The following is a 15,793-nucleotide window of genomic DNA, read 5'->3' as shown; positions in this document are numbered from 1 at the left end:
CCAGAGGATCAGATGGTTAGAAGAGCATCACCAACTCAACGGACATGAATTTGAGCAAACTCTGGGAGATAGTGGAGGACAGAGGAGCCTGGTGTGCTGCAGTCCATGGGATCTCAAAGAGTGGGATGTGACTTAGTGACTGAACAAGGATCCCAACATAAGAAAGATCTGTATATAAAAGTCAACAGTCTTTTTATTATATTCCACTAATAATCAATTTCCATGGGGTAGCAAAGAGTTGGGCGCGACGAGCAACTGAACTGAACTGAATAATCAATCAGAAAATTTTGTAAAAAAGAATTTTGTTCTATTTATATATACTTTTAAATTGTTTACATAAGTCATTTGCAACTATTTTTTAATACTTAAATTTTTTCCCCAGGAATATAATGACTATGTACCTCTAATAAGCTTCTCCAAAACAACATATTACCAGTTCTCCCCCACTGAGTTTATTTTTCTCTGATTTGCTCTTCCTCAGTATCCAGTCCACACTTCACTTGAGAACCCAAAGATTCTAGAAAGCAGATTCAAACCTATTTTCCAATTCTCCAAAGCTTTAAGTACTTGGAACAAGCCTAAGCCAGATATGGAGATGAGGATCTAAGGTTTCTTCCAGCTCTGAATCTCCATCTTGCCAGGAGCTAGAATCCCTTCAGTCAGCTCTAGGAGACTCTGAGAGTGCATCCTTCTGCAGACCTCAGGAACATCTTCAAGAGGTTTCTCTCTCCTATGAATTCCAATTTCACAGTCAGTGAAGCCCATTCTAGAGTAGAATCACATTTAATCCATCCATTTCTAGTCAGAGCCTCTCACATGAGCCCCCACTGCAAATTCGAGCTGCTGCTAAACCACCATCAGCCCAATGCATTTCCTCCAGGTGGATCTGTTGTGGGGTGCATCCTAGGTAAAAGCCAAGACCATGTCTCAGTCCTTACACAGAGTCCTTATACATTCCTGCTAAGTTCCAGGTCTCCCAGGATAACAAGAAACATCCTCAGTTAAGAAGCAAAAAGGACAGAAGAAAATAAATTATTTTCATAGTTCTTGAAGAGCATGGAGCCTATTAGAGAAGCAAAGAACGGCATACAATTTTAAGAAAAGGAAGAATTTCTTTCATCTTATTTTAATATAAATTCAACTCTCTCATAACATTTTCATTCCAAAAACAGCAGGGGATTAAATTCTCAAACGAAATATGGCACTGGCCTATACCATCCTAAAAATGCCAGCAGTCTAGCAATGAACCATCTCTTTAATTGCCTTTGCTTCCCAAAGTGTAAGAAAGGAAACTCCCATTCAGACACAGCACATTCATAATGATCATTCTCTTCAGAAAGTAGGATTACTACGATTCTCACTTTAATGCATACATTTTAGTAATGTTTGGTTTTTTCTTTCTTATAAGAGCATGAACTACTTTTGTCAAACAACATTATATATACATATATGTACACATACATTTTTAACTCTATTCACTAATAATAAAAACAGTCTAGATTTGTTGATTAAAAATAATTATGCTTTCTCAGAAATCAAGTTGGTTCAGTAATTTAAGAGGTTTTCAATATTTACAGATAATATGACTGCCCATCTTGAAAAATCTCAAAGGATAAACTCACAAATTATTAAGACCAATGATTTCAGCAAGAATGACAGAAAAGGCAGATTCAACAACAAAAAATTATCAACAAAATTCCTATATGCCCACAATAATAAATTTAAAAATATGAGAGGATAAAAGATCAATTCTAAGTAGCAACCAAAATCACAAAATGTTGAGGAATTGAGACTTCCATGGCAGAGCAGTACTTAAGACTCTGTGCTTCCAATGCATGGGGCACAGGTCAGATACAGTCAAAAAATTCAACGTAACCACAATTGAATTCCAGTCACAACTTTTTTACAGAAACTAAGAAGCTGATCTTAAAAATCAAATGAAAGAAAAAATGGGCAAAGAATGTGAATAGACATTCTTTCAGAAAAGATATATTAATAGCCAAGAAATTCATGAAAAGATGTCCAAAATCATTAGTCATTTAAAAAATGCAAATCAAAAACAATGAGGCTCATTCATACTCAAATCTAGAAAATAACTCCTAGACACCAGTTGGTGGTGGTTTTAATCACTCAGTTGTCTCTGACTCTTTTCAACCCCATGGACTATAGCCCTCCGGGCTCCTCTGTCCATGGGATTTCCCAGGCAAGAATACTGAAGTGGGCTGCCATTTCTTCTCCAGGGAATCCTCCCAACCCAGGGAATCAAACCTGTGTCTACTTGCACTGCAGGCAGATTCTTTACTGCTGAGCCCACCAGGGAAGCCCAGTCACCTGGTAGGGAGTTAGAAATCCTTGATTTTCATCTTTTCTTCTGAAGTTGCATCAACAAGGAATTCATGGGGGTAGAGAGGGTTTACAGCAAAAGACATGTGTGTGCTCTTTGATGAAACTCACTGAGAACCACTAGTGATCACTTCAGGGGGCTCCAGAAAGAAGGGCAGTTGTTGGAACCGAAGAGTAAAAAGGTTTGCTGAAGATAATTAAAAGCCCTGCAAGAAGAATGATGTGACTTGAACAATAAGACATTTTTCCATTAATTATTTTTTAACCAACTGAAACATAATGAAATCCTGGATGAAACCTCAGCTCTCAATTTCTTTGAGATACAAAGATCAGAGTGAGTCCAGTTGAGCACTTGAAGTGTCAAGACCAATTCTGCATGTGGTGGGCAGTTGTGAGTTCAAAGACAGTATCACATGTACTCCTTCCTACTAGCAGCCAGAAGTAAAAAACATCCCAAAGAAACAGGCTTGGGCTCTGCCCACAACACTGTCATCTGAGCATTCCTTTCATTAGAACAATACAAGATTATACAATGACCCTTAAGTTGAAGCAGGATTCTAGATGCCTGAGAAAGTGGGATACTCTTAGGGTATGGTAAGCTGACTGCTGACACAATCAATAAATGAATTAGCGTAAAGTATGCTGACTTCCTCAGAAGGAATTTTATGAACACAAGATCTAAGACTTCTTATACAATAAGCAATGCAATCACAAGTACTAATAAAGGTTGGATGGCATCACCAACTCGATGGGCATGAGTTTGAGCAAACTCCAGGAGTTGGTGATGGACAGGGAGGCCTGGCATGCTGCAGTCCATAGGGTCGCAAAGAGTCAGACACGACTGAGTGACTGAACTGAACAGAAGGGTGCTATGAACTAAAAGTGGTGTTGGAGAAGACTCTTGAGAGTCCGCTGGACTGCAAGGAGATCAAACCAGTCAATCTTAAAGGAAATGAGTCCTGAATACTCATTGGAAGGACTGATGCTAAAGCTGAAACTCCAATACTTTGGCCAAATGATGCAAAGAACTGACTCATTGGAAAAGAGACTGATGCTGGGAAGGATTAAAGGCAGGAGGAGAAGGGGATGACAGAGGATGAGATGGTTGGATGGCATCACTGACTCGATGGACATGAGTTTGAGCAAGCTCTGGGAGTTGGTGATGGACAGGGAAGCCTGGTGTGCTTCTGTCCATAGGGTCTTAAAAAGAGTCAGACAGTACTGAGCGACTGAACTGAAGAGTGCTATGTAAGAAACTGCTATCAATCAATCAATAAACCTAGGAATGAATTATGTGCAAGACTGTACTAAGGAATGAAGGGAAATTTTAAAGTCTACATCACTGAATCAGAAGCATGCAGCAGTTGAAATGACAAGATATAATAAAAAAGCTGTGTTGGGGACCTCCTTGCTGGTTCAAGGGTCAAGAATCTGCCTTGCAATGCAGGGGACGGGACACAGGTTCAATCCCTGGTCTGAGAACTAAGATCCCACATGCTGCAGAGCAACTAAAACCCATGCACTGCAACCACTAAGCCTGTATGCCACAACTAGAGAGATTACATTAAGATGGCTGCTGCTGCTAAGTTGCTTCAGTCGTGTCCGACTCTGTGCGACCCCATAGACGGCAGCCCACCAGGCTCCCCCGTCCCTGGGATTCTCCAGGCAAGAACACTGGAGTGGGTTGCCATTTCCTTCTCCAGTGCATGAAAGTGAAAAGTGAAAGTGAAGTTGCTCAGTCATGTCCGACTCTTAGCAACCCCATGGACTGCAGCCTACCAGGCTCCTCCATCCATGGGATTTTCCAGGCAAGAGTACTGGAGTGGGGTGCCATTGCCTTCTCCGCATTAGGATGGCAATTCTCCCCAAATTACTGACAGACACAATACAACCTGAATCAAATTCTCAAGCAGAGTTTTTTGAAAAGCTGACAAGCTGATTATAAAATTAATATGAAATGAAAAGGACCTCAAAAAGCCAAAGTCTGCAGAAAGAACAGCAAAGCTGAAGGACTTACACTGTCTGACTTCAAGTCTTTTTTACAAAGCTATAGTAATCAAATCAGTGAAGTACTGGCATCAAAACAGACCAACAGATGAATGAAAACAAAAAAAGTCCAGAAACAGAACCAAATATATATATAAATTTTCAACTGAGGTATAACCTAGGTACAAGGGAATTTAGTGAAAATATAGTCTTTTCAACAAACAGTTCTAGAACAATCAGATTCCATATACTTAAAAATGAACTCTGATCCATACCTTGCACTATGTATAAAAATGAACTGAAAGCAGATCACAAGTCTACAGTAAAGTGAAAGTATTGGTCACTTAGTCCCGTCAGACTCTTTGCAAACCCATGGACAGTAGCCCGCCAGGTTTCTCTGTCCATGAAATTCTTCAGGCGAGAATACTGGAGTAGGTTGCCATTCCCTTCTCCAGGGGATACTTCTGACCCAGGTCAAACCCAGATCTCCTGCATTGCAGGCGGATTCTTTACCATCTGAGCCACCAGGGATATAGGGTAAAATCTAAAACTAAAGCTTCTAGAACATATCACAAACATATTATTGTGAAAATAGCTAAAGAAACTTTTTAAACAAGAAAAGCAGAATCCATAAAAGAAAAAATTGTTAAGTTGGACTTCATCAAAATTAAGAACTGCTCTTCAAAAGTCATCATTTTGGAGAGTTCTGACAAAACATGGTCCACTGGAGAAAGAAATGTCAAACCACTTCAGTATTCTTGCCTTCAGAACCCCATGAACAGTATGAAAAGGCAAAGAGATATGACACTGAAAGATGAACTCCCCAGGTCGGTAGGTGCCCAATATGCTACTGGAGAAGAGTGGAGAAATAACTCCAGAAAGAATGAAGAGACGGAGTCAAAGTGAAACAACACCCAGTTGTGGATATGACTGGTGATAGAAGTAAAGTCCGATGCTGTAAAGAGCAATACTGCATAGGAACCTGGAATGTCAGGTCCATGAATCAAGGTAAATTGGAAGTGATCAAACAGGAGATGGCAAGAGTGAACATCAACATTTTAGGAATCAGTGAACTAAAATGGACCAGAATGGGTGAATTTAATTCAGATGAATTAAATTAAATTAAATTCTTGTGGGCAAGAATCCCTTCGAAGAAATGGAGTAGCCCTCACAGTCAACCAGAGAGTCTGAAATGCAGTAGTACTTGGGTGCAAGAATGATCTCTGTTCATTTTCAAGGCAAACCATTCAATATTACAGTAACCCAAGGCTGTCCCCCAACCACTGATGCTGAAGAAGCTGAAAGGTTCTATGAAGACCTACAAGACATTCTAGAACTAACACCAAAAAAAGATGTCCTTTTCACCACAGGGGTCTGGAATACAAAAGCAGGAAGTCAAAAGATAACTGGACTAACAAACAAGTTTGGCCTTGGAACACAAAATGAAGCTGGGCAAAGCTAACAGTTTTGCCAAGAGAACACACTGGTCATAGGAAACACCCTCTTCCAATGACACAAGAGACGACTCTACACATGGACATCACCAGGTGGTCAATACCAAAATCAGATTGATTACATTCTTTGCAGCCGAAGATGGAAAAGCTCTATAGTCAGCAAAAACAAGACCAGGAGCTGATTGTGGCTCACATCATGAACTCTATTCGGAAGTGACAAATAGATTCAAGGGATTAGATCTGATAGAGTGCCTGAAGAACTATGGACACAAGTTTAAGACACTGTGCAGAGGGTGGTGATCAAGACCATCCCCAAGAAAAAGAAATGCAAAAAGGCAAAATGGTTGTCTGAGGAGGTCTTAAAAATAGCTGAGAAAAGAGATGCAAAAGGCAAAGGAGAAAAGGAAAGGTATACCCATGGCAAAGGAGAAAAGGAAAGGTATACCCATTTGAATGCAGAGTTCCAAAGAATAGCAAGGAGAGATAAGAAAGCCTTCCTCAGTGATCAACGCAAAGAAATAGAGGAAGACAACAGAATGGGTAAGACTAGAGATCACATCAAGAAAATTTCATGCAAACATAGGCACAATAAAGGACAGAAACAGTATAGACCTAACAGAAGCAGAAGATATTAAGAAGAGGTGGAAAGAATACACAGAAGAACTATACAAAAAAGATCTTCATGACTCAGATAACCACAATAGTGTGATCACTCATCTAGAGCCAGACATCCTAGAATGCAGAATCAAGTGGGCCTTAGGAAGCATCACTACAAACAAAGCTAGAGAAGGTGATGGAATTTCAGTTGAGCTATTTCAAATCCTAAAAGATGATGTTGTGAAAGTGTTTCACTCAATATGCCTGCAAATTTGGAAAACTCAGCAGTGGCCACAGGACTGGAAAAGGTCCATTTTCATTCCAATCCCAAAGAAAGGCAATGCCAAAGAACGTTCAAACTACTGCACAATTGCATGCATCTCACACACTAGCAAAGTAACGCTCAAAATTCTCCAAGCCAGGCTTCAACAGTATGTGAACAGTGAAATTCCAGATATTTAAGCTGGATTTAGAAAAGGCAGAGGAACCAGAGATCAAATTGCCAATATCTGCTGGATCAGCGAAAAAGCAAGAGAGTTCCAGAAAAATATCTACTTCTGCTTTATTCACTATGCCAAAGCTTTTGACTGTGTATTACAACAAACTGTGGAAAATTCTTCAAGAGATGGGAATACTAGACCACCTTACCTGCCTCCTGAGAAATCTGTATGCAGGTCAAGAAGCAACAGTTAGAACTGGACATGGAACAACTGACTGGATCCAAATTGGGAAAGGAGTACGTCAAGGCTGTATATTGTCACCCTCCTTATTTAACTTAAATGCAGAGTACATCATGCAAAACGCCAGGCTGGAGGAACCACAAGCCGGAATTAAGATTGCCAGGAGAAATATCAATAACCTTAGATAATGCAGATGATACCACTTTTATGGCAGAAAGTGAAGAGAAATTAAAGAGTCTCTTAATGAAAGTAAAAGAGAAGAGTGAAAAAGCTGGCTTAAAACTCAACATTCAAAAAATTAAGATCATGGCATCTGGCCCCATCACTTCATGGCAAATAGATGGGGAAACAATGGAAACAGTGATGGACTTATTTTCTTGGGATCCAAAACCACTGAAGATGATGACTGCAGCCATGATATTAAAAGATGCTTGCTTCTTGGAAGAAAAGCTATGACCAACCTAGACAGCATGTTAAAAAGCAGGACTTTAGTTTGCCAACAAAGGTCCATCTAATCAAAGCTATGGTTTTTCCAGTAATCATGTATGCATGTGAGAGTTGGACCATAGAGAAAGCTGAGTGCCAAAGAATTGATGCTTTTGAACTGTGGTGTTGGAGAAGACTCTTGAGAGTCCCTTGGACTGCAAGGATATCAAACCAGTCAATCCTAAAGGAAATCAGTCCTAAATATTCATTAGAAGCTGAATATTCAGCTTCTAATTCAGTTGATGCTTAAGCTGAAGTTCCAATACTTTGTCCACCTGATGGGAAGAACTGACTCACTGGAAAAGACCCTGATGCTGGGAAGGATTAAAGGCAGGAGGAGAAGGGGACAACAGAGGATGAGATGGTTGGATGGCATCACTGACTTGATGGACATGAGTTTGAGTAAGCTCCGGGAGTTGGTGATAGACAGGGAAGCCTGGCATGCTGCAGTCCATGGGTTCACAGAGTCAGACACAGCTGAGAGACTGGATTGAACTGAAGAGAAAACATTTGCAAATCCTGTGTCTGAAAAAGGATATACATCCAGAATATATAAAGAACTTCTAAAAATCAGTGATAAGAAAACACACCCAATCAAAAATGGACAAACCATTTTTTGTCCATTTCACCAAAGAAGTTATATGGATAGGAAATAAGCTCATGAAAAGACACACAACATCTTAGTCCTTAGAGAAATACAATTTAAAATCACAATGAGATACCATTCCACATCTATAAGAAAGACTAAAATTGAAAAGACTGACCATCCCAAGTGTTGGCAAGGATGTGGAAGAATTGGACCTCTTATACACTGCTGGTGGTAAAGCAAAAGAGTACAGCCACTTTGGAAAATTTTGACAGTTTCTTTAAAAGTTAAGTATGTTCCTACCACATGATCTAGCCATTTTACTTCTATGTGCTTAACCAAGAGAAATGAAAGTATATATCCATACAGAAAGACTGGTACACAAATTTTCATAACAACCTCATTTGTTACCAACTAAAAATTGGAAATGACCAATATGTCCAACAATAGGTGACTGTATCAATAAACTGCAATATATCCCTTCAAAGGAATAGTATTCAGCATTAAAGAGGAATCAACTACTGACATACTAAAGAATGAATATCAAAATAATCATACTAAGTGAAAGAAGCATAACCACAAACTATACGATTCCGTTTATATAACATTCTAGGAAACACAATTAATATATAATTACAGAATAATCAGTAGTTATCTTGGATGGGGATCAAGGAGCCAAGGATGTAATGAAAGTTTTGGGGGGTGATGGATATGTTCACTATCCTGTCTGTGATGACAGTCTCATAAGTACATATATCTATCAACATTTTATAAATTGCAAATTTTTAATAAGTACTGTTTATATATGTTGACTATATCTCAGTAAACCAGCTTTGTAAAAACATGGTCTTAACCAATAATTAATAATGTTTCATGATCCAAACTGGTTTGTATTCAATCATTAAAAGTATTTCCTGCTAATAATGTATGTGTATTCGGACACTCAATCGTGACCGAATCTTTGAGACCCCATGGACTGTAGCCCACCAGGTTTCTCTGTTCATGGAATTCTCCAGGCAAGAATACTGGAGTGGGTTGTCATGCCCTTCTCCAGGGGATCTTCCCAATCCAGGGATCAAACCCAGGTCTCCCGCATTGCAGGCAGATTCTTTACCATATGAGCTACCTGGGAAGCCCGAATAACGTACAGTTATAAAATTCACAGAGCATCTTTACTTGCAAAATATTAAGGAAGACTGATTTGAACTGACAAAATTCAGTAAATCATGGTAACAAATGTCTTAATGCAGCAAAAGATATATGAACAGTGCAAATACATTTTCATTTTTTAAATGTAAGATAACTAAAAAGAGTAACAACCATGTAAATTATGGATCTTAAATCGGATAAAACAAAAATAACCATGTGTGTTATCTCCTTCCTGGTACAACTGCTACTACAGTTTCATATCCGACACCCGAAAACGGACTAAAACGGCCCATGGCAAAGAGAGGAAGAAGCAACCATGCCCACGCAGAGAAATGCTCTCTAAAAGACATGAAGCTACACAGAAATGCTTGCAGATTCTCTGCAGATCCCTCAGCACCTAAACAATCACTAGAAACCTCTTCCTCACCAAAGCCCAATGGGAGACAGAAACAATTCAGTTTCATTAAAGGAATCCTGCAAAGGAACCTAAAGAGCCAAGTTCCTCAGTTAGCTTTATATAACTTCCTGCCTCCTGGTTTGGGCACCCAAGCTCTCAAGTCTATTAAATACGCCAACAATTACTGTCCTTCATTTGAAGGATTCTTCAAACCACAGGAAACAGGTGACTTCCTATTGTATCCACCTACTTCATTACTTGCCCTTTTCCTTACAGTTCCCTTAGATCTCAGGTTGATGTTGACACATCTAGCATTCATGCTGAAATCAGAACCTGGTTTAGAGAAGTAGGATGATTCAGTGTGGGATTCCCAGGTGGTGGTAGTGGTAAAAAAAAAAGTATTAGCTGCTCAGTCATGTCCAGCTCTTTGCGACCCCATGGACTACAGCCCGCCAGTCTCCTCTGTCCATGGAATTCTCCAGGCAAGAATATTGAAGTGGGTTGCCATTACCTTCTCCAAGTGGTAAAGAACCCACCTGCCAATGCAGGAGACTTAAGAGATGAGGGTTCGATCCCTGGGTCGGGAAGATCCCCTGGAGGAGAGTATGGCAACCCACTCCAGTATTCTTGCCTGGGAAATTCCATGGACAGAGGAGACTGATGGGCTATGGTCCACAGTGTCGCAAAGAGTCTGAAGCGACTTAGCATGCACAATGCAGAGTTGTGGAAGGATTATGGACTGTGAAATCAGACATGGGTTCATGTGTCGTGCATGCCAAGTCATTTCAGTCGTGTCCAACTCTTTGCAACCTTATGGACCATAGCCTGCCAGGCTCCTCTGTCCATGGCATGCTCCAGGCAAGATTACTGGAGGACCGTGCCCTTCTCCAGGGGATCTTCCCGACCCAGGGATCAAACCTGGGTCTCCAGCATTGCAGGCACTAGGGAAGCCCAAACCCTGAGAACACGTGCACAAAAAGACAAATACTGTGTGATTCCACTTTTACGAGGTACTTAGAGTACTCAAGATCAGAGACAGAAGGTAGATGAATAGTTGCCAGAGGCTGGGAAGAATAGGAAGTCATGGTTTAATGGGTAAAGAGTTTCAGTTTTACAGGATGAATAGTTCTAGAGATGAATGATGATGACTGCAAGACATTATGAATATATTTAATACCACTGAACAGCACACGGAAAATGGATAAGATGGCAAATTTTGGATTTTGTGTATTTTATCACAATTTTTAAAAATGGGGGTGGGGAGTGTTTTTGGACTAGTGGTTGATTGCACTTGACTAAATCGATGAGTTAATCACCTAATTGCAGCTCTGGGGCATCCAGTTCTTGCTACGGTTCCAAATTAAATGCTCTCTGAAAACTTTTTGTTGTCAAATCCTCTACCTCTTGTGACACAACACAGAGGAGCATCCTGTGTACCTCCCACCACCCTCAGTCTAACAGCGATAACAAGAATTCTGCCTGCGCTTCCTTCACATCGCCAACAATGGCACAGATGGCCAGACCGCAGAGGGAGTCACAGAACCATTCCAGGCCCATAGCGGGATTTGCACATGTGCTCGATAGTATTTGAATGAAAACGAGCTTCATTTCCTACAGAAACTCCCCAGAGAAAACAAAATACTTCTAAAGGTTAAAATAAAAGGACACTCTGCAACTTGGATCCTATGAGGCTGATCCTCTAAGGCTGGTCAACATTACAGAAAACCAAAGTTTGGGATAAATGCGGAAACTGAAAACAAAAGTTTACAAATCTTCCCCGCACAAGAAAATCCTCTGCTATACCTTTTTTGTACTTAAAATACTGAGCCACCTCAAAATCATCTCCAATCCAATACCTAAAATCAACTGGTCTGTAAGTGTTGCAAGGTGAACACTATAAAATGCGGTACAAATATGATTCTTTCAAAACCACTGAGCAGTAATTAAACTCACAAATAAGCACAAATCTTTGTCTCAAATCAGTCAAGCTAAAAAGTTTAACGTGTTCTTTTTCTTTTCTGATGGCTTTTTCATCAAACTGTGCAGGGGAACCCAAGTATTTGCCATGGGCAAAAACATGCCATAACGAGAGGGAAAAGGACAGGCAGGATTTGAACTGACTGACGGGAGAAGGAAGGACATGTGCAGAGGAGGAATATGAAGGTACAGGGGACACATCTTGTATAATTTCACTCCTCTGAAGTATCTGGAGTAGTCAAAATCATGATAACAGAAAGGAAAATGGTGGCTGCCAGGAGATGGTGGGAAGGAGAAATAGGGAATTGTTCAATGGGTACAGAGATTAGCTTTTTTAAGACGAAAAAGGGTGAGCAATGCTACACAACAGTGTAAATACAGTTAACTGTATACTTAAAAGTGGTCAAGAGGGTAAATTTTAGACTATGCATTTTTTTAAACTACAATTAGAAAAAAAAGAGTCACAGAAATTAGTGCCCTGGCAGTCATACTAATGCAAAAACATTTCAAATTGACTAACTTCAGTGTTCAGTCCTAATCTCTAAAATTCCTTTTTTCCCTAATTGGAAAAAAAAAAGTAGACGTACCTTGCTAATGGTACAAGCAGGTTTCCTTAACTACAATAAAACTTAAGGAGCGAGAAAACCAAAAGAAGACAATACAAACACTAAGTGATGGTACAAAATACAGAGCAGGCTAGCAAACCCAATCTAATGGAGCCATCCCCACCCACGATCTAGTCTAAGGCTCTAAGGAAAACTGTACAGGGACTTCCCTGGTGGCCCAATGGCTAAGACTCTTATGCTCCCAGTGCAGGAGCCCAGGTTCAATCCCTGGTCAGGGAACTAGACCCCACATGCCACAACAAAGATCAAAGATCCTGTGTGCCACAACGAAGACCTGGTGCGACCAAATAAATTAAAATTAAATTAAATCTTTAAAAATCTGTATGGAAGCTTCTCTTTACACCAAGAATAAAGAAAAACTCTTCTACCTGCTTGCAAGGCCCAGCACCTTCTGGCCCACTTCACCAGCCCCCTCTCCCCCCAGGTTCTTCGTACGCTTCCTGATCCATACATAGGCCTGTACCTTAAGTCCCCAGTCATCTCCATGAACCCTGCCATCACAGGGTCTTTTTACCCTTGCGTTTGTTCTGACTGGAACATTCTTCCTTTCCTGTGTATCCTTCAGATCTCAGATCAAATGTCACTTCTGGGATGTCCCTAACTCAAATACTTGTCACTGTTGCAGTTTTACATTCGTGTGGTTAATCTGCTGGCATCTGCTGAGCACAATGATCTTGTATGCATTCACCTTCCCCCATTTTCAATGCTAAACTCAGCACCTAGTACCAACTAAGCACTCAAATACCTGTTGAATAAGTGAATGGGCACCAAATCTATAAGAAAATAATAAAATATCACAGAATGCCTCCTTAGGAGTCTATGCATCTTCACAAATCAATGTTGGAGGACGCCCAAAGCAACTGAGCCTAAAGTCCCTACTCAACTCTTTAAACAAGAAAGTCAACTCAAATGCCTGTATAAATTTCCCTGGCCCTTCTGTCTCTAAGCAAATACTGAGCACTCTAAGCACTTAATAAATACTTACTGAACTGAAATGAAATTATACTTTTGAATAATGGATTTTGATATGTAAACTCCTGCATTTTAGTCCCAAATAATATTTCCAAAAATTGTTCATATGCCTCAGTTTTATCTCCATTACCATTGGATTAATTATAATGTCGTTATCCAATAACGTTCGAATAAGGCTTAGCGCAGGGGGTCCCCAAACCCCATGGTACGGGTCTGTGGCCTGTTAGGAATTGGGCAGCACAGCAGGAAGTGAATAGCCGGTAAGCAAGCGAAGCTTCCGGTGTATTTACAGCGGCTTCCCATCGCTCCCATTACAGCCTGAGCTTCACCTCCTGTCAGATCAGCAGCCACATGCGATTCTCACAGGAGCTCGAACCAAAACAAGACTATGGAGTAGACTGACATAAGCAACACACTTCAGGTGTCATTGTCCCCCATCACCCCTAGATGGGACCATCCAGTTGCAGGAAAACAAGCTCAGAGCTCCCACTGATTCTGCATTATGGTGAGTTGTACAACTATTCCATTATATGTAAAACTATTCCATTATATGTGCATTCATGCTAAGTCCCGGCCGACTCTTTGCGACCCTATAGACTGTAGCCCTCTAGGCTTCTCTGCCCATGGGATTCTCCAGGCATGAGTACTGGAGTGGGTTGCCATGTACTCTTCCGGGGGTTCTTTCCCACCCAGGGATCGATCCGGCATGTCTTAGCTTACGTCTCCTACACTGGCAGGCGGGTTCTTTACCACTAGTGCCACCTGGGAAGCCCCATTTCATTATACATCATAATGTAATACTAGAAATAAAAGGCACTATAAATGTAATGTACTTGAATCAACCCCAAGCCATCCACGCAACCCCAGAAAAATTACCTTCAGGAAACCAGTCCCTGCTGCCAAAAAGATTAGGACTGCTGGCTTAGAGCATCCTTAGTCCCACTGCTTCAAACTCAGTTAAGGGAGGTTTTCAGTCCTTTGCATTTTAATATAAATTTTACTTTGTCAATTTCTGGGGTGGAGGCGGGGGGTGGGGGTGGGGGGGTCGAAAACAGGCCAGCTGGGATTTTACTATTGTGTTGAAACTGTTTTCAAATGTAAGTCAGAGATATTAACAACACCTGTCCCTACTTTTTCAACGTGGTAAATGTCACTTGAGTCTTTTTTCCCCAAATCTACTCAGTCCCAAGGAGAGGTCCTTCTGTAGAAAACTGTTAAGACACAAAATCTAACTCACATAATACTAAATAAACTAAAATTCCCAGGTAGCTCAGCTGGTAAAGAATTTGCCGGCAATGCAGGAGACCCCGGTTCAATTTCTGGGTTGGGAAGTTCCCCTGCAGAAGGAACAGGCTACTCACTCCAGTATTCTTGGGATTCCCTGGTAGCTCAGACAGTAAAAGATTCCGCCTGCAATGCGGGAGGCCTGGGTTCCATACCTGGGTTGGGAAGATCCCTTGGAGGAGGGCATGGCAACCTACTCCAGTACTCTCGCCTGGAGAATCCCCATGGACAGGGCAGCCTGGCGGGCTACAAGTCCATAGGGTCGCAAAGACTCCGACTCGACTCAGCACAGCACAAATAAACTAAAAACCAGAAAGCTAATCCCCAGCTAAAGGATCAGTTCGAAATGTTTAACTAGATGAGACTCGACGATCAACGAAGCAGATAAAAGTATACCACTCTGGAAGGCGCAAAGCAACAGGCAAACATCAAGTATTACAGCAAAGTCGCTGCTGCTCAGGAATCCTAGGGGGCCCCTCCCCTGTCAATCCCAAACATCTGTATCGGGACCCAACAGAACGCGTTCACAGGTAACCCGAACCTCGGGAAGCGTCCCCTCGACAGCAACAGGCTGTTTAACTCTACTTTTCCTCCCGGGGCATCATACTGGGTACAAGGGAGGGCCGGCGGGGCTCAGGCGCGAGGAGCCGGGCCTGAGAGACCAGGTGGGCCCTGAGCCGGGGGCGCTGGGTGGGCAGAGGCGACGCCAGGACCGGGTAATCGATGCCAGAGACAGAGAGCACTTGCGCCTGGCCGCCGGCGCAGGTGCCCCCACCTCCCCGAAGGTTGCGGTGGCCTTGAAGGCCAGCCCCGAGGTCGGTTCTGGGGAGGGGTCGAGATGGGCGCGAGGGCGCGGGGGGGCAGGGGGCGGGGAGGCCTCACCGTGGCTCCCGGGAGGCCCGCAACGCCGCCGTCCCGCAGTTGCTAAGGAGGATGCTCTTCCGGGTCACGGGCGCCGAATTGTAGAGAGCAACGGTGGCCGGGAGGGGCCAAAAATGAAGCGCAGGGGTGAGCGCGCGCGGCCGCGGCCGTGGGTCCGCGGTAGTTCTGTTGCGGCGGCGGCAGCAGAGCCCGAGCGGAGGGCTCTCCCGGCGGCAGGCTGTAGCCAGTGGCTCTAGATGCCGGCCCCCTGCTCCCGGGCCAGCGGCTGACGGGCGACCTCCCGCCCCTGCTCCTGATCGCGCCCAGCCCCAGTCTTCGGTACCGTGCCCTGCTGAACTGCGTCTCACACCACCCACTCCCCTATCCTCCCATCC

General features: G+C 42.3%; 1 protein-coding gene across 7 annotated transcripts in view; it reads right to left on the bottom strand.

Annotated features, from left to right (window-relative positions):
• Positions 1-15,553, bottom strand: part of DIS3L2 (DIS3 like 3'-5' exoribonuclease 2) — a 354,495-nt gene extending 338,942 nt beyond the window's left edge. For 2 of the 7 annotated variants that reach the window (XM_045164629.1, XM_045164630.1), the window contains exon 1: positions 15,420-15,553. The gene's annotated coding sequence lies outside the window, so the exon portion shown is untranslated. Of the gene's footprint in view, positions 1-15,078; positions 15,285-15,419 lie in introns of those variants that run through there. The other 5 variants (XM_045164627.1, XM_045164625.1, XM_045164622.1 and 2 more) reach the window with 4 other exon arrangements.
• Between the last annotated feature and the right edge of the window lie 240 nt (positions 15,554-15,793).

The sequence above is a fragment of the Bubalus bubalis genome, chromosome 2 (assembly GCF_019923935.1).
Source record: "Bubalus bubalis isolate 160015118507 breed Murrah chromosome 2, NDDB_SH_1, whole genome shotgun sequence".
Lineage (NCBI taxonomy): Eukaryota > Metazoa > Chordata > Mammalia > Artiodactyla > Bovidae > Bubalus > Bubalus bubalis.
The sequence above is the reverse complement of the archived record's forward strand: the minus strand, read 5'-3'. Positions and strand labels throughout refer to the sequence as shown.